This window comes from Eumetopias jubatus, unplaced genomic scaffold (assembly GCF_037043125.1).
Source record: "Eumetopias jubatus isolate StellerSeaLion01/CBP00866 unplaced genomic scaffold, mEumJub1_p1.0 scaffold_1, whole genome shotgun sequence".
Lineage (NCBI taxonomy): Eukaryota > Metazoa > Chordata > Mammalia > Carnivora > Otariidae > Eumetopias > Eumetopias jubatus.
Window position 1 is genome coordinate 36,992,688 of NW_028274807.1, and position 26,217 is coordinate 37,018,904.

General features: G+C 34.8%; 1 pseudogene; it reads right to left on the bottom strand.

Moving 5' to 3' along the window:
- Window positions 1–23,207: 23,207 nt before the first annotated feature.
- Window positions 23,208–25,942, bottom strand: LOC114217905 (E3 ubiquitin-protein ligase Mdm2 pseudogene; annotated as a pseudogene).
- Between the last annotated feature and the right edge of the window lie 275 nt (window positions 25,943–26,217).

Sequence of the window (26,217 nt, forward strand, 5' to 3'; positions counted from 1 at the left end):
TCTTTCATGCTCTCTCTCTGCCTTGTTAAAGTTGAAAGGTTCTGTCATTTTTTCCCTTTTCTTTTTTCTTTTTCTTTCTCTTTTTGTCTTTTTCTTTTTTTTCTTTCCTCTCTTTTTTTTTTCCTTTACTTTTATTTTCCCAATTTTTTTCTTTTCATTTTTTGGTTGGGTGCCACGTTTGCAGTTCCCCTATCCTCACTCGACCCAGTGGGCACCATCTTTGCACTCTCCCTCTGCCACTTTCCAAAGCACCAGTATCTCCCAGAGGGAGTTTCTGTACATATCTGGTGGCCCAGGTTTTATATCTGGGGACATGGTTTTTGTGACTGCTATCCAGGGGATGCCCCTTGATCATCTGGCTCTTGATTCCTCGGTCTCATGGGACTGTAACAATCAAAGAGACAATTCTTAGCAGAATACCACTCCCAAGATACTGCACAGATAGAAGACTGAAACAAACCACAAGTCTTTCTGAGAAAGAGGACTATTTGCTTGTCTAGGAGTTTTGGCCTAAGAAGCGGTTTCTAGTTTAGCACACTTTTAGCGGTTATAGAGGAGCTCTTAGGGAATGGAGGCCAGTAAATATAATCTTTGTGTTCTCCACCCTGCCTCTTTCCACCTAGCCAGTATCCTTCGAAAGGAACTTATACCTTTCTCTGGTGTCCTGATTTTTGAAGCTATGGCCAAGGGATACACCTACATTGCCTGGTTCTGATGGCCAACAGGGCTTATGCTTACAGGTCCCACAGGATTACAACCAGGAGAGAAAGAGTTTTTAAACAGCTACCTCCTCCAGGACAGAGCAAGAAGCAACAGACCCAGGAGTCCAGTCTTTCTGTGAAGTGCCCACTGATGGTTGAATGAATAAAGAATGCATGTCATACATATACAATGAAACATTATTCATCCATAAAAAAGAATAAAGCCTTGCCATTTGCAACAGTGTGGGTGAAACTCCAGAGTATTTGCTAAATAAAATAAATCAAAGAAAGACAAATATCATATGATCTCACTGATATGTGGAATCTGAAAGAAAGAAAAGAATAAATAAAAGGAAGGAAGGAAGGAGAGAAGGGGGGAGAGACAGAGGGGAAGAAGAGAGAGAGGAAAGAAGAAAAACGAAAGGAAGAAACAAAGAAAAAGAAAGGAAGGAAGGAAAAACAAAAACAACAACAAAACAAACAAACAAACAAACAAACAAAAAAACAGGCTCCTACAGAGAACACATTGGTGGTTCCCAGGCAGGGGGTTTGGGGTGGGTGACTGAAATGGGGAAAGGTAGTCAAAAGGCACATTCTTACATTTATAAAATAAATAAGTCATGGGAATGTAATGTACAGAAGGGCGACTATAGTTAATAATACCATATTGCATATTTGAAAGTTGCTAACAGAATATATCTTAAAAGTTCCCATCTTAAGAAAAAAAATTCTGTAACTATGTAAGGTGAATTAAACTGGATTCATTGTGGTTATCATTTTGCAATATATACAAATAGTGAATCATTTTATTGAACACTTGGAACCAACACAATGTTGCATGTCAATTATACTTCAACATAAAACATGAGGAAAATAAATGTAGGGAGCATACTTCCAAGATAGCCCATATTATCCACTTAGAATCCCCTGAAAACATAGATAATATGATAATCTAGAAAATAATACTTTTTTTAGTTTTAATTTTTAAATCTAAGTTCCACCTTGCTACCTCTTATATAAATAAAATGAAGAATTCTTGATCTTTATTTGCTCTGTCACTGATTTACTATATCACCTTCAGAGTTTGTCATCAGTCACATAAAACAACATGCCATCAAAATAGAAACCTTCACAATTTCAAAACTTTAGTGATTTCTTAAAAAAAAAAAAATCCCTAGCACAGAGTTGAAGTTAGATGATTGGAGTTAGGTAAGGACATATTTCATAGAGAAGCTTTTCTTAAAGCAGACATCACTCTTTTCCACTTCCCATTACAAAGATTTGATATATATGTCAAACCTACTCAGTTTTTCCCTGATTTATGCCACTTACTTGATAGATCCAATAGTCAAATTGAGATATAACAGTCAAAATGACTTCACAAATTAGTCCCAATACAAAATGGCTTTATTATGTATAATGTAGAATTTTATAAAAGATGAATTTTTAGACAATATTATTTTTTATGATGATAGAGAAATAATGTTACTAGAAATGACAAAGTTCACTCCACATGGTTACTTTTTGTTAAAAGGAAAAAGATTGAGTAAAATTGATTTTGCCTTTTTGAAAAATATAAATTCTTTAAAGTATTTATATCTTTATATATTTTCAGGTAAAGGACTGAAAGTATTTTTAGGATAGTTATCTTTAGAAACTTGGCCCTTACCTCCCCAACCAGGAAAAGTATGGTGGAATCTAAAGTAAAATAGCATTTATCTGATACCTTAAGGCATGATGCTAAATTCACCTGGGAAATTAATTCTTTAGTAGGATCTTAGAAAATAAAATCCTTATGTGATGAGTAAAGTGTTTTTTGATCTAAGCAAACGTCTGTGCTGTTTTTCTTCACAAGAATATCATTCTATTTAATCAAATATAAAATATCATCTGATAAAAACACATTCTTATTTCACATAAAGTGTGAATAAATGTGAATCTTAGAAATTATTAAATGTAATAGAATGGGCACTAATCTGAGAAGGCCCCTTCAGGACAAACAACAATATCAACAACAAAAGAACTTAATGTACTTAATGTAATCAAATACCCCCTCAAAAAGCTACAGAAAGCCAATAGGTAGCATGTATTCAGGTGGTATATTTTTCATCATGGAATGATAACTCCTCAAAATCCATATAATACAAAAAATTATTTGTGTTTTTAAAAGATTGTGACAATTTTAGACACAAAGTAAAAATATATCTGTTGAATATTTTAGACAATAAAATGTTGAAAAACAGATTTTAATGAACACACCCATAGCTTTCTCATTTCCTTTTTTTTTTTAAGATTTTATTTATTTATTCATGAAAGACAGAGAGAGGCAGGCAGAGGGAGAAGCAGGCTCCCTGCAGAGTAGGGAGCCCAATACGGGACTCAATCCCAGGACCCTGGGATCACGACCCGAGCCAAAGTCAGAAGCTTAACCGACTGAGCCACCTAGGCACCCAGCTTTCTCATTTCTGAAGAAAACGTGATACCCTCAGCAAGTACCATTACATTAAGTATAGCCTTTTGTTTGTACAGATATTGACTATGTTTGATTGCAATATTCAACTTACTCCTACTTTTTACCTTTCTCATATATTAATAAAGGCAAGTAATAGTATCATCTGATATGAAAGATGTATTGTTTAACCTGTTAGGAATAAAAGAGATGTACTCTGTACTGTTGAAGGTTAGCTTTGAAGAGGAATTTCCCAGAATAGACTGCTTTTTTGTGGCCCAGAGCACTGGTTGTAAGGCAGTCTTATTTAAATATTTAGGCTAATTATAAGGAAATAATGTAACCAGAATGTTCTCTCAATTTTCATGAAATATGATTAACTGTATCCCTTATTGGTTCTTTTTCATTAAAGTTACCAAAAAAAAAAAAAGTATTAAGATGGTCCAATCCTGCCAGAGGCAGGACTTCTGTGATGGACTTTGGTTTAAGGAATCCCCAGTGGCCTAGCCAAAATGTTCTATTACCTGCACTGGAGTCTGGGCTATGCCTATGTAACTCTTCTTTGTTCTCTCTCTCTTTCACAAGGTTCAAAACTGCATCTCATTTTGATGGCTTTCCTTGTCTCCTGCCCTTCCTCCCTGTCCTCGGAGGAGTTTCCTCTGATAGAGTGGTTGCACATCTAATCTCATCTTGGTTTTTGCCTCTCAGAGGACTTGAACTAATTAATGTAATATTTATTTCAAAATAGAACAACTACAAAATGCAATAATATATTTCAAAACAGAACAGCAAAAACCACCTGTTACATGATTCAATTTATATGAAATATCCAGCATAGGCAACTCCATAGAGACAGAACACAGATTAGTAGTTTCTGGGGCTCAGTGGAGGAGGAATAGCTGAATGCTTAATGGGGAAAGGGTTTCTTTTGGAATAATGAAAGTGTTCTGGAACTAGATAATAGTTATGGTTGAAAATTGTGAATGTGCCAAATGTTACTAATGGAACTTTTTTTGTGTATTTTACTACAATATAAAATGCATTACATTGAAAAGGGGAGCTTATTCCTTTAAACTATGTTGCTCATGGTATAATATGTAGGATTTCATTTCTCGGTTATATTTTAGTGGTTTATTTCTATAAGGAATTCCATGATCAGATACTAATGGAGAATCTCAGTTCAATAATGTTAAATTTGTGCTTAGTTTTAAAATGACAACACACAAATAAACAAAAAACCATGAGTATTCCATTATCTTCCTATACCTTCAGATTTTCTTATTTAAAAATGCAATTCTAATGTATTGTTTGCTAGTGAATTATAGAATATAAATTACATCATAATTTTTCATATTGCTACCCAAAATGTAATTGTCCCCTCTACACACTTAGTAATTTTTGTTATAATATTTATATTACAGACTGAGGGGTTGAATTAATTATTTCAAAAATTAGTAATATAGTTTTGAAGGTGCAACCAGATGTGATACAATAGTATGAATGCCTTATTTTATGTGAAATGGCTGTGCGATAATTTCAAAATAAATGATAGTCTATCTTTCCTGTTCATTTTTTCTTTCACTATAAAATTTGCTAGAGATTCCTCAAAAGATTTTATATATTGGCAACCAAGTCCCAGATGGCCTAGAGGCCACTGGACAGACTGTTTTCAAACACTTCTCAGGAGAAAATCTGGTCTTTTTGTTGATTTTGTTATTCAGTAAAAATATTTCTTATTTAGTATTTATTGAGCACACTAAGGATGCTAGTGTACATAAAACAGGCACCGGGCTCTCTTTTAGTCCATGATTGATAGTAACCGAATTGTTCTGTTTTAGAGGGTCTCATTTTCTCTAGGAATTCCATAAGAAAAGAAATGTTTAAAGAAAGGCTTGGTTCATTTCCTTTGAAATGTTTTTCTAATAGGCAGTGGTAATTATAACAATAAACGTTAACCTGAGTGTGATAATTCTCAGGTTAATATCAATTTTAAAGAGCTGATTAAGGCCAAGTCATAGCAAATTTTTCTTATAATAGTTGTTTCTAAAATTCTGATTCAGTCATATTAATTGATAACTATCTATAGAGCAGTTTTGATATATATAGTTCTTTACCCTAATTTAATTGTGATATGCATAATCATGAGCTTTTGCAATATAATGATTTAGAAGAAATATATTTTTCAGATATATTTGGTCTTCATCACAGTTCCTAAAAATGCTTCAGAACCAAAAAAAAAAAAAAAAAAAGAAAGTGAATGAAGATGACTTTTTCACCCCACCTAAAAGTGAGAGCTGCTTGCCAGGAAGACCAACTATATGATTAGAGGGTTAGAACTTTCAATTTCCTGCCCCCCACCTCCAGGCAAGAGAGAAAGCCTAGAGATTGAAGCAGCCAATGGCTAATGACTTGGTCAATTTTGACTATGTAATGAAGCTTCCAAGAAACCAAAGAGGAGAACTTTTTGATCCATTTTTCAGAGAGTTTCCATGCTTAGGGAACCAGAATGCTTCCACATGTCACTGAGCAAGGCCCCCAGCTCCATGAAGAAAAAATTCCTTTGTGCAGGACCTTGGCCTGTGTATCTCTTCATATGGCTTTTGATTCATATACTTTATCATATCCTTTAATAAACTGGTAAATGTGTTTCTCTGAGTTCTGTGAGCCACTGTAGAAAATTAATCAAACTAAAGGAGGAGGTTATTGGAACCCTCAATCTGTAATCGATTGGCCAAAAGCAGAGGTAACAACCTGAGCTTGTGATTGTCCTCTGAAGGGAGGGATGGACGGCCAGTCTTGTACGATAGAATGCTTAACTTGTGGAATCTGATGCAATCTCTAGGTAGGTAGTGTCATAATTGATTTTAATTTGTGTCCAAGAATTACTGAATGTTCTCTGGGGGTGGGGAATACCCCCACCCTGGAATTGGATCTGGAAACCCTAAAAGAGTTTTATACAAAGACAATTCCTATTTTGGACCAGAATAGCACAAAAATTCTTTCTCATAAAGTAACTATTTTTAAATAAATTTGATTATATCATCATAACAATTCACCTCTTCTATAATGAAAAAACAAAGAAAACTCTGAATTAATATTGTGGAGAGAACACACACACTGTGCCCATAATTTTCTGAAATCCCAAATTAATTATTGAAAACCCAGTAATGTTTGAACTCAAAAAAAAAAGATGCAATGAGGGATTTCAATGGAGGAAAGATTGGAAAACATTTTGTGTTTTTGGTATGGTATCATGTGTATGTGGAATCTTTTTTTTTTAGCCTCTTAAGTATTTTATTTTATTTCATTTTTTTAAATTTTATTATGTTATGTTAATCACCATACGTCGTTAGGTTTTAATGTAGGGTTCCATGATTCATTGTTTGCATATAACACCCAGTGTCCATTCAGTACAAGCCCTCTTTAATACCCATCACCAGGCTAACCAATCCCCCCACCCCCTCCCCTCTAGAACCATCAGTTTATCCCTCAGAGTCCATAGTCTTTCATGGTTTGTCTCCCCTCCAATTTCCCCCCCTTTATTTTTCCCTTCCTGTTATCTTCTTTTTTTTTTTAACATATAATGTATTATTTGTTTCAGAGGTACAGGTCTGTGACTCAACAGTCTTACACAATTCACAGTGCTCACCATAGCACATACCCTCCCCAATGTCTATCACCCAGCCACCCCATCCCTCCCATCCCCCACAACTGCAGCAACCCTCAGTTTGTTTCCTGAGATTAAGAATTCTCATATCAGTGAGATCATATGATACATATCTTTCTTTGATTGACTTATTTCGCTCAGCCTAATACCCTCCAGTTCCATCCACGTTGTTGCAAATGGCAAGATTTCATTCCTTCTGATGGCTGCATAATATTCCGTTGTATATATATATCACATCTTCTTTATCCATTCATCTGTCGATGGACATCGTGGCTCTTTCCATAGTTTGGCTATTGTGGACACTGCTGCTATAAACTTCGGGGTGCACGTACCCCTTCAGATGCTTACATTTGTATCTTTGGAATAATACCCAGTAGTGCAATTGCTGGGTCGTGTGGTAGCTCTATTTTCAAATTTTGAGGAATCTCCATACTGTTTTCCAGAGTGGCTGCACCAGATTGCATTCCCACCAACAGGGTAGGACGGTTCCCCTTTCTCCGCATCCCCACCAACAACTGTCTTTTCCTGACTTGTTAATTTTAACCATTCTGACTGGTGTGAGGTGGTATGTCATTGAGGTTTTGATTTGGATTTCCCTGATGCCGAGCAATGTTGAGCACTTTTTCATGTGTCTGTTGGCCATTTGGATGTCTTCTTTGGAAAAATGCCTGTTCATGTCTTCTGCCCACTTCTTGATTGGATCATTTGTTCTTTGGGTGTTGAGTTTTGGATACTAGCCCTTTATCTGATATGTCATTTGCAAATATCTTCTCCCATTCTGTCGGTTGTCTTTTAGTTTTGTGGACTGTTTCTTTTGCTGTGCAAAAGGTTTTTATCTTGATGAAGTCCCAATAGTTCATTTTTGCCCTTGCTTCCCTTGCCTTTGGCGATGTTTCTAGGAAGAAGTTGCTGCGGCTGAGGTCAAAGAGGTTGCTGCCTGTGTTCTCCTTTACGATTTGGATGGACTCCTATCTCACATTTAGGTCTTTCAACCATTTTGAGTCTATTTTTGTGTGTGGTGTAAGGAAATGGTCCACTTTCATTCTTCTGCATGTGGCTGTCCAATTGTCCCAACACCATTTGTTGAAGAGACTGTGTCTTTCCAATGGACATTCTTTCCTGCTTTGTAGAAAATTAGTTGACCATAGAGTTGAGGGTCCATTTCTGGGCTCTCTGTTGTGTTCCATTGATCTATGTGTCTGTTTTTGTACAGTACTATACAGTATTGATGATTACAGCTTTGTAATAGAGCCTGAAATCCAGAATTGTGATGCCACCAGCTTTGCTTTTCTTTTTCAACATTCATCTGGCTATTTGGTGTCTTTTCCGGTTCCATAGAAATTTTAGGATTATTTGTTCCATTTCCTTGAAAAAAGTTGATGGTATTTTGATAGGGATTGCTTTAAATGTGTAGATTGCTCTAGGTAGCATTTGCATCTTCACAATATTTGTTCTTCCAATCCATGAGCATAGAACATTTTTCCATTTCTTTGTGTCTTCCTCAATTTCTTTCATGAGTATTTTATAGTTTTCTGAGTACAGATTCTTTGCCTTTTTGGGTAGATTTATTCCTAGGTATCTTATGGTTTTGGGTACAATTGTAATTAAGATCAACTCCTTAATTTTTGTTTTTCTGTCTTGTTTTTGGTGTATAGAAATGCCACTGATTTCTGTGCATTGATTTTGTATCCTGCCACTTGACTGAAGTCCTGTAAGAGTTCTAGCAGTTTTGGGGTGGAGTCTTGGGTTTTCCACATAAAGTATTATATCATCTGCAAAGAGTGAGTGTTTGACTTCTTTGCTGATTCGGATGAATTTTATTTCTTTTTGTTGTCTGATTTCTGTGGCTAGAACTTCTAATACTATGTTGAATAGCAGTGGTGATAGTGGACATCCCTGCTGTGTTCCTGACCTTAGGGGGAAAGCTCTCAGTTTTTCCCCATTAAGAATGATATTCGCTGTGGGTTTTCATAGATGGCTTTTATGATATTGAGGTATATACTCTCTATCTCTATACTCTGAAGAGTTTTGATCAAGAAAGGATGCTGTACTTTGTCAAATGCTTTTTCTGCATCTATTGAGAGGATCATATGGTTCTTGTTCTTTCTTTTGTTAATATATTGTAACACATTGATTTGCGGATGTTGAACCAAACTTGCAGCTCAGGAATTAATCCCACTTGGGCATGGTGAATAATATTTTTAATGTACTGTTGGATCTTATTGGCTAGTATTTTGGTGAGAATTTTTGCATCCATGTTCATCAAGGATATTGGTCTGAAATTCTCTTTTTTGATGGGGTCTTTGTCTGGTTTGGGGATCAAGGTAATGGTGGCCTCATAAAATGAGTTTGGAAGTTTTCCTTCCATTTCTAGTTTTTGGAACAGGTTCAGAAGAATAGGTATTAATTCTTCTTTAAATGTCTGGTAGAATTCCCCTGGGAAGCCATCTGGCCCTGAGCTTTTGTTTGTTGGAAGATTTTTAATTATTGCTTCAATTTCCTTAGTGGTTATAGGTCTGTTCAGGTTTTCTATTTCTTCCTGGTTCAGTTTTGGTAGTTGATACATCTCTAGGAATGCATCCATTTCTTCCAGATTATCTAATTTGCTGGCATATAGTTGCTCATAAAATGTTCTTAAAATTGTTTGTATTTCTTTGGTGTTGGTTGCGATCTCTCCTCTTTCATTAATCGTTTTATTTATTTGGGTCCTATCTCTTTTCTTTCTGATAAGTCTGGACATGATCTTTATTATTTCTCTTCTCCTGCTGGGTTTAGGCTTTATTTGCTGTTCTTTCTCCAGCTCCTTTAGGTGTAGGGTTAGGTTTTGTATTTGAGACCATTCGTGTTTCTTGAGAAAAGCTTGTTTTGCCATTTACTTTCCTCTTAGGACTGCCTTTGCTGCTTCCCAAAGATTTTGAACAGTTGTGTTTTCATTTGGTTCCATGATTTTTTAAAATTCTTCTTTAATTTCCTGGTTGACCCATTTGTTCTTTAGTAGGATGCTCTTTAGCCTCCATGTATTTGAGTTCTTTCTGTCTTTACTCATGTGATTTGTTCTAGTTTCAAAGCATTGTGCTCTGAAAATATGCAGGGAATGATCCCAATCTTTTGGTACCAGTTGAGACCTGATTTGTGACCTACGATTGATCTATTATGAAGAATATTCCATAAACACTAGAGTAGAATGTGTATTCTGTTGCTTTGGAATGGAAGGTTCTGAATATATCTGTGAAGTCCATTTCGTCCAGTGTGTCATTTAAAGTCTTTATTTCCTTGTTGATCTTTTGCTTAGATGATCTGTCAGTTTCAGGGGGGGGTGTTAATGTCCCCCACTATTATTGTATTGTTGTCAATGTGTTTCTTTGCTTTTGTTATTAATTGGCTGCTCCCATGTTAGGGGCATAGATATTTACAATTGTTAGATCTTCTTGTTGGATAGACCCTTTAAGTAGGATATAGTGTCCTTCCTCATCTCTTATTATAGTCTTTGGTTTAAAATCTAATTTGTCTGATATAAGGATTGCCTCTCCAGCTTTCTTTTGGTGCCCATTATCGTGGTAAATTGTTTTCCACCCCCTCACTTTCAATCTGGAGGTGTCTTTGGATCTAAAATGAGTCTCTTGCAGACAGCATATCAATGGGTCTTGTTTTTTTATCCAATCTGATAGCCTGTGTCTTTTGATTGGGGCATTTAGCCCATTTACGTTCAGGGTAACTATTGAAAGATATGAATTAATGCCACTGCATTTTTGTAAGGTGACTTTTACTGTTCATTGCCTGTGTTCCTTTCTGGTCTATGTTAGTTTTAGGCTCTCTCTTTGCTTAGAGGACCCCTTTCAATATTTCTTGTAGGGCTTGTTTGGGGTTTACAAATTCCTTTAGGTTTTGTTTGTCCTAGAAGCTATTTTTTTTTAAGCTTTTTATCTCTCCTTCTATTTTCAATTACAGTCTAGCTGGATATAGTATCCTTGGCTACATATTTTTCTCATTTAGTGCTCTGAATATATCATGCCAGTCATTTCTGGCCTGCCAGGTCTCTGGATAGGTCTGTTGCCAATGTAATGTTTCTACCATTGTAGGTTACAGACCTCTTGTCTTGAGCTGCTCTTTGTCTCTGATACTCGTAAATTTTACTATTAGATGTCAGGGTGTTGACCTATTTTTATTGATTTTGATGGGAGTTCTCTCTGCCTCTTGGATTTTGATGCCTGTTTCCTTCCCCAAATTAAGGAAGTTCTCTGCTATAATTTGCTCCAATATACCTTCTGCCCTTCTCTCTCTTTCTTCTTCTTCTGGGATCCCAAACATTCTAATATTGTTTCATCTAATGGTATCACTTACCTCTCAAATTCTGCCCTCTTGATCCAGTAGTTGTTTATCTCTTTTTCTCAGCTTCTTTATTTTTCCATCATTTGGTCTTCTATATCACTAATTCTGTCTTCTGCTTCATTTATCCTAGCAGTTAAAGCCTCCATTTTTTATTGCACCTCATTAATAGCCTTTTTGATTTCAACTTGGTTAGATTTTAGTTCTTTTAAATCTCCAGAAAGGGTTTCTCTAATATCTTTCATGCTTTTTTCCAGCCCAGCTAGTATCTTTATAATCGTCATTCGGAACTCTAGTTCCGACATCTTACTAATGTCCATATTGATTAGGTCCCTGGCAGTCAGTACTGCCTCTTGTTCTTTTTGTTTGGTGATTTTTTTCTGTCTTGTCATTTTGTGTAGAGGAGAATAGATGAATGAGAGGACAAAATACTAACAGGGTAACAACGACCTCGGAAAAATATACATTAAACCAATCAGAAGAGACCTGAAACTGGGGGGAAAGAAAGGGAAAGAAAGAAAAGAGTAAAAAATTAAAAAAAAAAAGAGTGTGATCAAATATGATCAGGTGGGTGCATAGATCAGGGCTACATACTAGATTTGGGGCATATTTTGGTCTGTTAGTAGAAAGTGCCTCCGAAAATTTTAAAGAAAGAAAAGCTTATATGTGTACAAAAATAAGGGTAAATATGATGAAGGGATGGAATATGACTGTAAAGATGAAAATTATAAAAGATTTTATAAAAGGAATTAATAAGATAAGAAGTTGGTTGAAAAAGAAAGGAGAGGAATTAAAAAAAAGAAAGGGAAGGAATGTGATTAGGCAGGAGACTAAACAAAGCCATACAGTAGAGATTTAGGGTATATTTTGGTTTGTTAGAAGAAACTGTCTCCCAAAATTTTAAAGAGAGAACAACTTATATATATATATATATGCTAACTACTCTGACAGATAGAATATGACTCTAAAAATGAAAAATAAAAAAATATTTTAAAAAAGGGATTGATAAGGTGTTGGTTGAAAAAAGGAAAAAGAAAAATTAAAAAAAAATAGAAAATTAAAACATTAACTATGAAAGACTAAAGAATCAGGCAGAAAAAGGCCATGAATTCTATGTGCAATATTCCTCTATTGCTGGCATTCTGCCGTTCTCATTGTTCGGTAAACTTAGTCTTGGCTGTCTGATCTTGGAGATCTTCTGGGAGAGGGGCCTGAAGCCATGGTTCTCATATGTCTTTGCTGGAGGTGGAATTGCCCCACCCTTGCCGGGGGCCGGGCTAAGGAATCTGCTTGGGTTTTCTTTTGGGAGCTTTTGTTCCCTGCAAGCCTTTTGTACAGCTTTGGAGGACAAGATTGAAAATGGCGGCCTCCCAATCTCTGCCCTGGAGAAGCCGAGGACTCGGAGCCCCACTCTGCAGTGAGCCCCCAGAGAAAAGCAATCAATCACTTCCATCTCCCCAGTCTCCGGCCACACTGCATGCTCACTTGGCCTGTGACTGAGCATTTCTATCTCTGGCACATGACCCCGTTTGGACTCTCCAAACCCAGCAGATTCCTGCCGTGCACTCCCATGCCACTCCTCCCAGGGGAGGAAGGGGAGTCTCCCTGGTTCTGCCGCTTGTTGGGTCCCTGCTGGAAGAGCAGTGGCCTGACTGTGCCATGGATCACGGTCTATGGCAACCCTGAGTTGAGAACCCACTCCTTGGCTCCATCTTCGCAGCCAGCTTCCCCACTACAATACATGGGAACTCTGCCACACTCAGGCACTCCCAGTCTTTCTGTGACCCCTGAGGTCCTGAGACCACACTGTCCCAGCGAGGGTTCCACCCCTCGCTTAGCCACTGGAGTGACGTCCCTCAGTGGAGCAGGCTTCTAAAAGTTCCAATTTTGTGTTCCTCAGATCTATCACTTGCCAGTAGCGGCTAATGGTCCCCCTGTGGTCTATCTTCCCGAATATCGCCCCGGGATTCACTTCTCCACATGTCCTACCTTACAGAAAGTGGTCGCTTTCTGTTCAGAGAGTTGTTACTATTCTTTTCTTCAATCTCCTGTTGAGTTTGTAGGTGTTCAGAATGGCTTGATCCCTATCCAGCTGAATTCCTGGGACCAGACAAAATTTAGGTCTCCTAATCCTCCACCATCTTGCTCCTCCTCATGTATCTGGAATACATTTTTCAAAACCTAAAGATGATACAAAAATGCCAATTGATGATTCATGTGTGTAGAGGATTTATGGGAGGAGGAATACAATCTATCCTGCAGAACCAAAGAGAGAATCTGTGTTTCAGAGTAGATTGGCCAGTTGTGGTTGGGAATACTAAATAAAACTTAGGCTGAGGTTTAACTGAAGATTGATATATATGGAAGTCATCTACTATCTTTATCCCATTGCTATATTCAAAGCATCATGAAATTTTTCACCAGGGACTCCACCAAATAAATAATAAATAAATACATAAATACATAAATAAATAAATAAATATAAAAGTCCTCTGATGAAATTGAAATTGAGCAGTAATCTCTTTGCAGAGAACTGGAAAATATAATGAAAAACTGGACTCCAGAATAAAATCTTGTTCCTTTTAGCACTTATAGAAGCTCCAACAAAAAAGACAGATACACAAATGATTATCCTAAAAGCATCCCATTGAAAGTAAGACCTTAAAGGGAAGAGACTTCTTATTGCTTGCCTGATATTTGAAGAAAATAGTATCATGGAAGACTAAAGGCCAGGTTATCCAAACTGAACAAAACAAAACAAATAAACCAAAAATAAAGAGAAAGAGATAACTTGAGAAACAAAGGAAATGAGGGATTTGAAAAATAAAATCCCAGAGCATTGAGTAGACACAATTTCAGTAACACACAGTGAGGATGCTAACTGAAAAGATACAAAATATAAAAATGAATAGAATTAAAGAAAGGCAAACTTGAGGAAAAAAAACTTGAGAAAAAAACTGCTAAACAACAGAGATAGATATCAAAAATATACATTACAGTTCTAGAAATCAGTCAACTATCAAACTGTACAAGATATCCCAAAAGAAAAAATAGACAGAGAGAGACAGGATACATGTAACTGACACCTTGGGTACATCATTATGAAAAATTTAAAATGCATATAACATCTTTACTGAGACCCATTTAAGTTGCCATGTAAATACCCATTTAACTGTTTTTAGTATATGTTCAGACTAACGTCATTGCCACCACAATCATTTTGGAACATTTTTATCACCCTAAAACAAAACTTCATAATCATTAACAGGTACTCTAAATTTACCCCCAATCCTCCAGCCCTAAGCAAGCACTAGTTTAATTTCTATCTCTATAGATTTGGTGTTCTGAACATTTCAAAAAATAAAAATCATACAATATGTGGTTTTATGTGACAGGCTTATTTCTCTTAACACATTTTCAAGGTTTATCCATGTCATTACATGTATCAGTACTTTATTCCTTTTTCACTGCTCCATAATACTCCACTGTATGTATATGTAATTTTTTTTGCATATGTTTTCATCTCTCCTGAGATCTAGCAATGCAATTCCTAGTTACTCTATGTTTAATATTTTGAGAAACCTCTAGACTGCTTTCCAAAGTGACTGTATCATTTTATATTCCGACCAACAATGTGTAGGGGTTACCATTTCTCCACATCCTCAACAAAACTTGGTATTCAATGGTTTTTGGATTACAGCCATCTTTGTGGATGTAAATAGTATTTCATTGTGATTTTGATTATTGTTTCCCTGATGGCTAATAATCTGAAGCATATTTCTATGTGCTTATTGACCACTTTATATCATCTTTGGAAAAATGTTTTCAGATACAATGCCAAATTTTGAATTCAGTTAGTTTATCTTCCTATTACTAAGTTGTAAGAGTTCTTCATATACTTTAGATATAAGCCTCTTATAAGATGTATGATTTCCAAATATTTTTCTTCTATTCTATAGGTTATACTTTCATTTTTCTGATGGTGGTTTTTGATACCCAAAAGTGTGTAATTTCGTTAATGTCCAATGTATGTAGGATTGCTTTTGTCATTTGTCCTTTTGGTTTGATATCTAAGGCTTTGCCTAAACCAATGTCATGAAGATTTACTCCTGTATTTTCCTCTCCATGTTGTAATTTTTTAACTTTAGATTCTGATCCATTTTGATATAACTTTATGTACGTTGTGAGATAAGGGTCTAATTTCAGTCTTATTCTTATATATATCCATTTACCCCAGCATTATTTGTTGAAAAGACTATTCTTTCCCCATTGCATTATCCTGGCATGTTTACAAAAAAAAATTAATTGTCCATAAATGTACAGGTTTATTTCTGAAATATCAGTCCCATTCCATTTAACTAAATTTCTATCTTCATACCAGCACCAAACTTTCTTGATAACGGTACATTGTTAGTAAATTTTGAAATTGAGATGTGTGTGTCTACCAAGTTTGTTCTTATTTTTCCAGTATTTGGTTGTTTTGGATCCCTAATACTGCCATATGGATTTTATTTTATTTTATTTTTTATTTTTTTTTAAAGATTTTATTTATTTATTCATGAGAGACAGAGGGGGAGAGAGAGAGAGAGAGAGAGAAGCAGAGGGAGAAGCAGGCTCCCAAGGAGCAGGGAGCCCGATGCGGGACTCGATCCCAGGACCCTGGGATCATGACCTGAGCCGAAGGCAGACGCTTAACCATCTGAGCCACCCAGGGGCCCTGCCATATGGATTTTAGGATTATTTTGCCAATTGCAAAGAATAGAGTTGGAATTTTGAAAGGGAATACACTGAATTTGTAGATCAATGTCGGGAGTATTGTCTGATTTATTAATGTGTGATGCTTTCCATTTAGTAAATTCTTTCAACAATGTTCTATAGTTTTCAGCATATAGGTTTTACATTTATTTTATTTATTTATAAGTATTTTAATTTTTGATGATATTATAAATAGAATTGAATTAATTTTTGAATAGTCCCTCAATAGTATATAGAAATACAATTAATTTTTATATTGCTCTTCTGCAAACAGGTTGAATTCATTTATTAGTTCTAAAATACTTTAGCAAATTCATTAGGATTTTCTGAACACTAAGAATATCTGAAAATAGAGATTATTGTACTTATTCCTTTCCCATTTGAATGCTTTTATTTATTTTTATAGAGCAACTTCCTTAGCTAGATATTCTAGTACAACTGTTATGAGAAATGCTAAGAGTGTGCATCTTTCTTTTGTTCCTCATGTTAAGGAGAAAACATTTAGTCATTTACCTTTACCTATTTAGCTGTAGTTTTTCCATACTTCCCTATATAAGGTTGAGGAACCTTATTTTATTTTTACTTTGATGAGGTTTTTTGTTTTTGTTTTTGTTTTTAGTTGTAAAAAGACATTGAATTTTGTCAAGTAGTGGCTTTATAGATTGAGTTGGGAATTTTCTTTCTCTTCTAATTTTTGGAAAACTTTGTATTTGTGCAAAACTGGCATTAATTCTTCTTAGATGTTAGTTAGAATTCATCAGTGAAGATATCAGGGCTGTGTTGCTCATTTGGGGAGTATTTAAATTACTAGTTATACAAGATCTATTCAGATTTTCTGTTTCTTCTTGAGTCAGTTTTAGTAGTTTATGGATTTAAGGGAATTTGTCCGATTCATATAAGCTATATAATTTTTTGTCATATAGTTTTTCATATTATTCACTTATAATCCTTTCCTATTTCTGTAATATCTGTAATAGTGTTCCCTTTTAATTCATGATTTTAATAATCTAGTTTTCTCCTATTATTATTATTATTGGCAAATCAAGCTAGATTTTGTCAAATTAGTTGATCTTTTCAAAACACCAAAATTTGGCTTAGTTGATTTGTCTATTGTTTTTCAATTCTTTACTTATACTGAACACCTCTCTGATCCTTAACATCCCTTCCTTTCTATTTGCATTATTTTTAATTTGCACTTCTTTTTCCAGTGTCTCAGGTGAAAGATCAAAATGATAATTTTAGATATTTCTTCTTCTTCCTTTTTTTCTTTTGTTATATAAGTTCCAGGTATACAACTTTGTAATTCACCATCTGTATACACTCCAAAGTGACAACTACCACAATTAGTCCCCTTCACCCATTTCACTCATTCCCATCTGGTAACCACTGGCCTTTTCTCTGTATCCATGAGTTTTATTTTATTTTATTTCGTTTGTTCATTTTTTGAAGATTACACATATAAGTGATAATATATGGTATTTGTCTTTCACTGTTTAACTTATTTCATTTGGAACACACAAGGTTCATTCATGTTGTTGCAAACAACATTTCATTCTTTATGGCTGAGTAGTACCCCATTGTATAAATATACCACATCTTCTTTTACCATTCATCCATTTAAAAATACTTAGGTTGCTTCCATACCTTGGCTATTGTAAATAATGCTGTAATGAACATAGAGGTGCATATATTTTTTCAAATTAGTGTTTTCATCTTCTTTACATTTTAAAAATTTTAATTCCAATATAGTTAACATGCAGTGTTATACTAGTTTCAAGTGTACACAATAGAGTGATTCAACAATTCTATACATTACTCAGTACTCATTATGATAAGTGTACTCTTAATCTCCTTCACCTATTTCACCCATCCATCCACCCACCTCCTCTCTGATAACCATTGGTTTGTTCTTTATAGTTGAGTATTTTTTTTTTTGGTTTCTCTCTCCCTCTTTTTTTTTGGTCATTTGTTTTGTTTCTTAAATTCCACATATGAGTGAAATCATGGTGTTTGTCTTTCTCTGACTTATTTCACTTAGCATTATACTCTCTAGATCCATCCATGTTGATGCAAATGGCAAGATATATAATATAATGGAATATTACTCAGCCAGATATATCTATATCTATCTATATCTATATCCATATGTATCTATGTATTTGTTTATATAGAGATATATATCTATGAAGATGTATATATGACATATATAGAGAGATATTTCTATAAAGATATATATATGTATATATATATATATACATATATATATTCTTTATCCATTCATTTATCGATGGGTTGACAGATACTTGGGCTGCTTCTATAGTTGAGCTATTGTAAATAATGCTACAATAAACATAGGGGTACATATATGTTTTCAAATTAGTATTTTCATATTCTTTGGATAAATATCCAGTAGTACAATTACTAGATCATATGACAATTCTATTTTCAGGTTTTTGAGAAACCTCAATACTGTTTTCCACAGTGGCTGCACCATTTGCATTTCTACCAACAGTTCATGAAAGGTCCTTTTCCTCCACATCCTCACCAATACTTTTTGTTTCTTGTGTTGCTGATTTTAGCCATTCTGACAGTGAGATGATATCTCACTGTGGTTTGATTTGCATTTACCTGATGATGAGTGATGTTAAGCATCTTTTCATGTGTCTGTTGGACATCTATATATCTTTGAATAAATGTCTGTTAATGTCTTCTGCTCATTTTTAATTGGATTATGAGGATGATGACAATGATGATTTGGTATTGAGTTGTGTACGTTCCTTATGTATTTTGGATACTAATGCTTTATTGGATAGGTCATTTGCAAATATTTTCTCCCATTCAGTAGGTTGTCTTTTAGTTTTGTTGATTGTTCCTTTTGCTGTGCAGAATGTTTTATTTTGATATAGTTTTAATAGTTTATTTTTGCTGTTGTCTCCCTTGCTTCAAAAGACAATCTAGAAAAATGTTGCTACCACTGATTTCAGAGAAATTACTGCCTGTGCTCTTTTGGATTTTTGTGGCTTTAGGAATCACCTTCAAGTCTTTAATCCATTTTGAATTTACTTGTGTTTATGATGTGAGAAAGTGGTCCAGATTCTTTTTTTTTTTCTTTGCATGTTGCTGTCCAGTTTTCCCAATATCATATTTTTATGAGACTGTCTTTTTCCCATTGCATGCTCTTGTTTTCTTTGTTGAAGATTAGTTGACCATATAATTGTGGATTTATTTCTGGGCTCTCTATTCTCTTCCATTGGTCTATGTGTTTAGTTTTGTGCCAATACCATACTGTTTTGATTACTACAGCATTGCAGTATATCTTGATATCTGGGATTGTGATACCTCCAGTTTTGTTCTCCTTTTTCAAGATTGCTTTTGCTACTAGGGGTCTTTTGTAGTTCCATACAAATTTTAAGGCTATTTGTTCTAGTTCTGTGAAAAATGCTATTCATCTTTTGATAAGAATTGCATTAAATCTGTAGATTGCTTTGGGTAGTAAGGACATTTTAACATTTGTTCTTCCAATCCATGAGCATGGAATGTCTTTCCATTTGTTTGTGTTATCTTCAATTGCTTTCAGCAGTGTTTTACAGTTTTCAGGATACAGATCTCTCACCTCCTTGGTCAAGTTTATTCCTAGGTATTTTATTATTTTTGGTGCAACTGTAAATGGGATTGTTTTCTTAACTTCTCTTTCTGCTACATTATTATTAGTGTATATAAATGCAAGACATTTCTGTATATTGATTCTGTATCCTTCAAACCTACTGAATTCTTTTATCAGTTCTAGTATTTTTTGGGTGGGGACTGTAGAATTTTCTCTATATAGTATCATGTCATCTGCAAAGAGTGAAAATTTTAATTGTTCCTTACCAGTTTGGATGCCCCTTTCCACACCTGCCATGTCCCTCCTTCCTGCAATAGTCCCATGGATCAATTTGGCTCCCCACCATGTCTCTGCCATTCCTACCTTCTTTGATTTGGCCACTTCTCTGTATTTAGCTGTGGAGAGTCTGTTCTGCCAGGTTTTGGGTAGTTTTCTAGGTTATTTACATTGATATGAGTGTTATCTAGTTGTATCCTTGGGACAAGGTGAGCTTAGCATCCTCCTACTCTGTCATCTCCCCAGGAAGTCCTAGTATTTTCACCTTCTTCAGATAAATACCCACAAGGGGAATAGCTGGCTCATGTGGTAGTTCTGTTCTTAATCTTTTGAGAAGTTTCTATACTGTTTTCCACAGTGACAACAACAACTTACAATCTCACCAACAGTGTACAGGGATCACCTTTTCTCTATATCTTCTCCAGCACTTGTTATTTCTTATCTTTTGACAATATCCATTCTAACAGGTATGAGGGGATATCTCACCGTGACTTTAATTTGCATTTCACCATTAGTGTTATTGGACATCTTTTTGTTTGCTTGCTGGCCATCTGTATGCTTGTTTTGGAGGATTTGTCTATTCAGATCATTTGCTCATTTTTTATTTGGGTTGTTTAATTTTGGTTGTATGAGTTCTTGATGTATTTTGAATATTAACACCTTCTTGAATATATTGTTTGCAAATACCTTCTCCCACTTAGTGAGTTGCTTTTTTGTTTTGATGATTGTTTCCTTTGCTGTGCAGGAGTCTTTCAGTTTGGTGTAGTCCCATTTGTTTATTTTTACTTTTGTTTCCCTTGCCATTGGAGTCAACACACAGAGATGTTGCTAAGACCAAATTGAAGGAGCTTACTACCTATGTTTTCTTCTAGGAATTTTATGGTTTGGGGTTTTACATTTAAGTTTTTAGTCAATTTTGATTTTTTTTTCTTTTCTTTCTTTTTTTTTTTTGGTGTGTGTATGGTATAAGATAGTGGTCTTGTTTCATTCTTTTGCAAGTGGTTGTCCAATTTTCCTAGCACCATTTGTTGAAGAAACCATCATTTCTCCTTTGTATGTTCTTGGCTACTTTGTGATATCTATATATCCATATACGTAGGGGTTTAATTCTGGACACTAAATTCTGTTCCATTGATCTGTGTGTCTGTTTTGGTACAATTACCATACTGTTTTGGTTAATATAGGTTTGCAGTATAGTGTGAATTCAGAGAGTGAGATGCCTCCAGCTTTGTTCTTCTTTTTCAAGATTGCTTTGATCTATTTGGAGTCTTTTGTGGTTCCATACAAATTTTAGAATTATTTGTTCTAGTTCTATGAAGTATGCCATTGGAATTTTGTTAAGTACATCATTTATTCTGTATAGTGCTTTGGGTATATGGACATTTTAACAATATTGATTCTTCCAGTCCATGAGCATGAAATATCTTTCCATTTATTTGTGTCTTATTCAATTTCTTTCATCAGTGTCTTACAGTTTTTATTATACAAGATTTTAACTTCCTTGGTTAACTTTATTCCTAAGTATTTTATTCTTTTTGATGCAATTGTAAATGGATTGTTTTCTTAATTTCTCTGTTGTAGAATTTCTCAATTTCTTAGTTGTAGCAGTTTTTTGGTGGATTCTTTAGAAGTTTTTAAATATAATATACCATTTGCAAATAGTAACAGTTTTACTTCTTCCTTTCTGATTTGGATACTTTTGGATTTTTTTCCCTTGCTTAATTGCTGTAGCTAGGACTTTCAATACTATGCTGAATAAAAGTGGGGAGAGTGGACATCTTTGTCTTGTTACTGTTCTTAGAGAAAAAACGTTCAGATATTCCCCATTGAGTATAATGCTAGCTGTGAGATTGTCTCATATGATGATTGCCCCCAGTTCAGCTGTGGGGTGGATCCATGACCATTATGGCATATTGGAGGTTTGAGCTCTCAGCAGGGCATAACCACTGGTACTAGCAAATTGGAGGGAGAATTTCAAAATTGTGCCCATTAGCATAAAGTAGATTGAGACCTCAAAAATGGCTCCCACCAGACTGAGAAGTCCCTGGGGAGGGTTCCTGCTGCTTCCACCTCCCTGGTAGATGCTTTAAAGTTAGTAAATGGGTCTCTTCTACATATGGTCTATGCCCTTTTCAAATTGATCTTTTTTTTTATTGTGCTGGCTTCTAAATTGAGTAATCTCCACAGCAGCCCTTTAAAAGTAACTTTTCCATTCCCTACAGTTTTTTGTTTTCCTGAACATAATCCATGTTGATTTTTTAAAATTTATTTATTTATTTGAGAGAGAGAGAGAGAGAGAGAGGAGAAAACCAGGGAGGAGAGGCAGAGAGAGAATCTCAAGCAGACTCCCTGCTGAGTGTGGAGACTGACATGGAGCTTGATCCCATGACTGAGATCATGACCTGAGCCAAAATCTAAAGTTGGATGCTCAACTGACTGAGCCACCTAAGTGTCCCTCTGTAGATTTTTAAAGCCTGATGATTTGGGGACCAGTCTCTCCTGTGAAGAATCTAAGAGTTGGCATCTCTGATGTGAAGTTGGAATCTCTCACTCCTGAGTAAAATGTTCCATACCTTTTATACCCCTCCTGATTGGGACTCACCATGAGTGTGGTGTTTTGTTTTTGTGGTTTTTTTTTTTTTTTGACAAGTCCATGTCTCTTCCTTTCTCCCCTCTTGATGTTGCTCTTTTCTTTTTTGTTGTGGAGACTGTTCATTCAATTATCAGGTCACTTTTATTTATTTATTTATTTTTTATTTTTTTTTAAGATTTTGTTTATTTGTTTGACAGAGAGAGAAAGAGAAACAGCAGCAGAGGGAAAGGGAGAAACAAACTCCCTGCTGAGCAAGGAGCCTGATGCAGGACTTGATCCCAGGACCCCAGGATCATGAATAAGGTCACTTTTAGAAGTAATTATTCCCAAATGTAATTACAGATTTTTTTAAATCAAACATTTAGTATTTTTATTTGTAAATCAATAATTAATATATGTATATTAAAACTAAAAATTTAGACAATTTAATGTATAGGCATGGTGAATGAAACTATTTGCAGATTTGAATATTTTGTAAGTAGCATAATCACTGCATACTATACCCTGAATGTACATAACTTACTTTTAAGTGTCCTACTTAAATTTTTCAAAATCAGATACTTCTCTGAACTTAAAGGAAGTCAAAATCACTTAAAATATGAGGAGTACTGGTTAAGGATAAGCTTAAATATAAGCTTATCCAATTTAAATTACAATTTAATTTAAATTACATTAAAACCCAAATATAAAATATAAACAGAAGTGAAATTTTTATAAAGGGAAATATTTACTACTCCCCCTCCCAAAGCAGGTAAATTAACACTACAGAGTAGAAATCTACATGTACTGGGGTACTTTCTTGATTTGATAAGTGTAAGAAAATAATTTCATGTAGTTTAAATTTTTAGGGTTATATAATTAGAAATAGAGAATTCTACTTTTATAGGCATGTCCACTAATGGAAATAAGAGCACAATCATTTGAATTGGTTGTTTACATACTGGGCAGGGCTTATTCCTTTTCTTTAGCTTCTTTGTACACATAAAGCAGGCCATAAGATGTCATGTTTTGCCATGAACAATACAACCATATTTAGGTTGACCTTGTCAAATCACACAAGGTTCAACGGCACTAAGGGGAAAACTAGATTCCACGATTTTTTCTTTGTCTTGTGTTTCTTCCCTCTCAAACTCTTTTATGTCTTCTTGGCTGCTATAAATGATGCTGTTAGAAGTTGATGACTGAGAATAGTTCTCATTTTTTTGGGATTGGGAAGCTTGTGTGATTTGATCATCATTTTCCTCAGCACATGATTCTCTGGAATCATTCACTTTTTTTTTTTTTTTTTTTTTACAATCAGGGACATCAAAGCCCTCTTTTACTTGTGTTTAGCTTTCTAGTGTGTCTTTCTCAGGCATTTTCCTTTATCTTTCCCTTTATCTTCCTTTTATCTTCAAGAAGCCAATTCCCATGAAGGGCCCAATATCTGTTGCCATGAGGTAGAAGAGGAGGATTCCTTTCATTGCACGAAGTACACTTCCAATATTCCGCTAAGGAAATTTCAGGATCTTCTTCAAGATCCTGCCTGATACACAATTACTCAATATAGCGATGCCAAGGCAAACCAGTGTGATTGCTGACTGGAAGGGCCCAGAAGGAGCGACAGATAAACTGTAGCTATGGGGAACTTGATTGCTTAAAGACTTTAGGTGTCATACAATTTTAAGAAAAAAGAAGGAGGAGGAAAAGGAGAAGGAGTGGGAGGAGCCATTATGAGGAATTGGCACAGACACAAAGAAACTAGAATTCATGGAGAGTTTTTGGGTAGGTTGCATCTAATGCAATTCTTTGCCTTTTAAATATCAAGTTTGGTACTTTCCCATATTTAGTGAGCTCTAAATTGTAAGAATCATCTTGAAGCTAAAACTATTCCTCCAGTCATAATTCCAAGGTAAATTATTTTGGAAGGATCAGGCACTCACTCACTTTCATCTCTTTCCTACTATGAGAATTAGTGGTAATAGCATATTATTTTTTCTTGGGGAAATATTTTCTGTTTTTCTGGGGAAATAAAAGTTTTTCTTGCTAAAGATTTCCTTTTAAAAATTTTGAGTTTCTATGGTAATTTTATATATTCCTACAGTTTTCAACTTAATTTTAGCTTAAAATTTACATGAAGTAATTTAAAGAAGGATTTTAAAACTGATTACATGAAAAAGATTGTTTTGAATTTCACGCCCCTATAAGGTTCATGTAAAGTGTATGAGGGGCAATTGATATCTTTAGTGTTCAAATAGAAAATTTTTCATTATTTTCATATATATTCACCATTTCTGACCTTTCTAATTTTGATATTTAATAAAGTTTAAGGATACTAGTATCATGTGAACATAAAAAATATATTAAATTTTTATTAAAACAAAGATATACAGAAAATATTACTTTGTCAAATTGTCTCACTATATTATCCTCCCATTGAGATAGAGAATCATCCACTGTATGCTATTTTCAGTTATTATGTGAGGTAGATGTTCTTGTGCAAAAATATCTATTTGTTGACATTTCTGTTTGTCTGCAATCCCACTTCAATGAGTAATCACATATTAGAAATATTAGGGGTGCCTGAGTGGCTCAGTCATTAAGTGTTTGCTTTTGGCTCAGGTCATGATCCCAGGGTCCTGGGATCGAGCCCGGCGGGAAGCCTGCTTCTCCCTCTTCCACTCCCCCTGCTTGTGTTCCCTCTCTTGCTGTGTCTTTCTCTGTAAAATAAATAAATAAAATCTTTAAAAAATAAAAAAAAGAAAGAAATATTAGGCAACTCACCAGTCACATTTTAAATCCTGTACACATACAGAAACATCTTCAAAAATAATATAATGAAGCAGTGCTTAAAATTTTGTCAGTCATTGCCACAAATATTTCTGTGAGATTCAGCAAAGTTTTAGGTGAAAGTTTTCATGTAAAAATATGCGAGCTATGTCTGAATATTTAAAGATTTAACAATTATCTTATCAAAAGCGATATTACTAAGAAGTTATGAAGTCAGAGTGGGGTGGGAACTCAGGATTTTCAACAGAGTCTAACATTTTCTTTTCCTTTCATTAGTGGCTTTCAGAAATATTTTAGCTATAGAACTCTTTTTTTCAAAAGAACACTAACATGAAAACCTAGTAAATAAAAATAGAAGTATTCTAGCTGAAATCAGATGTCCTATTATTCTTCTTTTTCTTTCCACATACCCACAACACCTGTTTTGTGGTATCTGGGGATCCCTCGGGTTCCTTGGAGAACTTTCATAACATTTTATTATTTCAAGTTGACAATTCAAGTAGGATGGGTTTTCAACTTATGTTCATTATAAATGTAATGTATTCACAATTAGTAATACTTATTTATCACAGTTATAAATGGATTCAGCAATCATAATTTTTTTTCAGCAATAGATAACTGAAAGCCAGACTAACACTGGTTTTAAAAAAAACTAGAGGTTTATTGCTCTCTTCATATAACAAAAAAAGTAAAGGTCGGTAGCTACTGATGTTAGTTCAGTAGCTCAAAATTTGAGATGATTTCCTTACCTGTCTCTTTCATGGTCACAAAATTGTCCTGAGACTTCAAGCTTTAGAACCATCATTTAAGACAAAAAGAAACTTACTTTATCAAGAAGACCCTTTCCCCAGAATCTCCTCAGCAAACTTCCACTTATGTCATATAACTCCTTACAGTGTTATATAGCAACTGCTACCTGAAAATGGTGATTGACAACATGCATACTTAGCTTTTCCAGCCTCATAATGGAGGTGAGATGAGAAAATTGAAACACGATTTTTGATAACCATTTAATGGTGTCTAACATAGTGATATTCAAAACTGAAGTAGAACTTATTAGATAATGTATATTTTTAC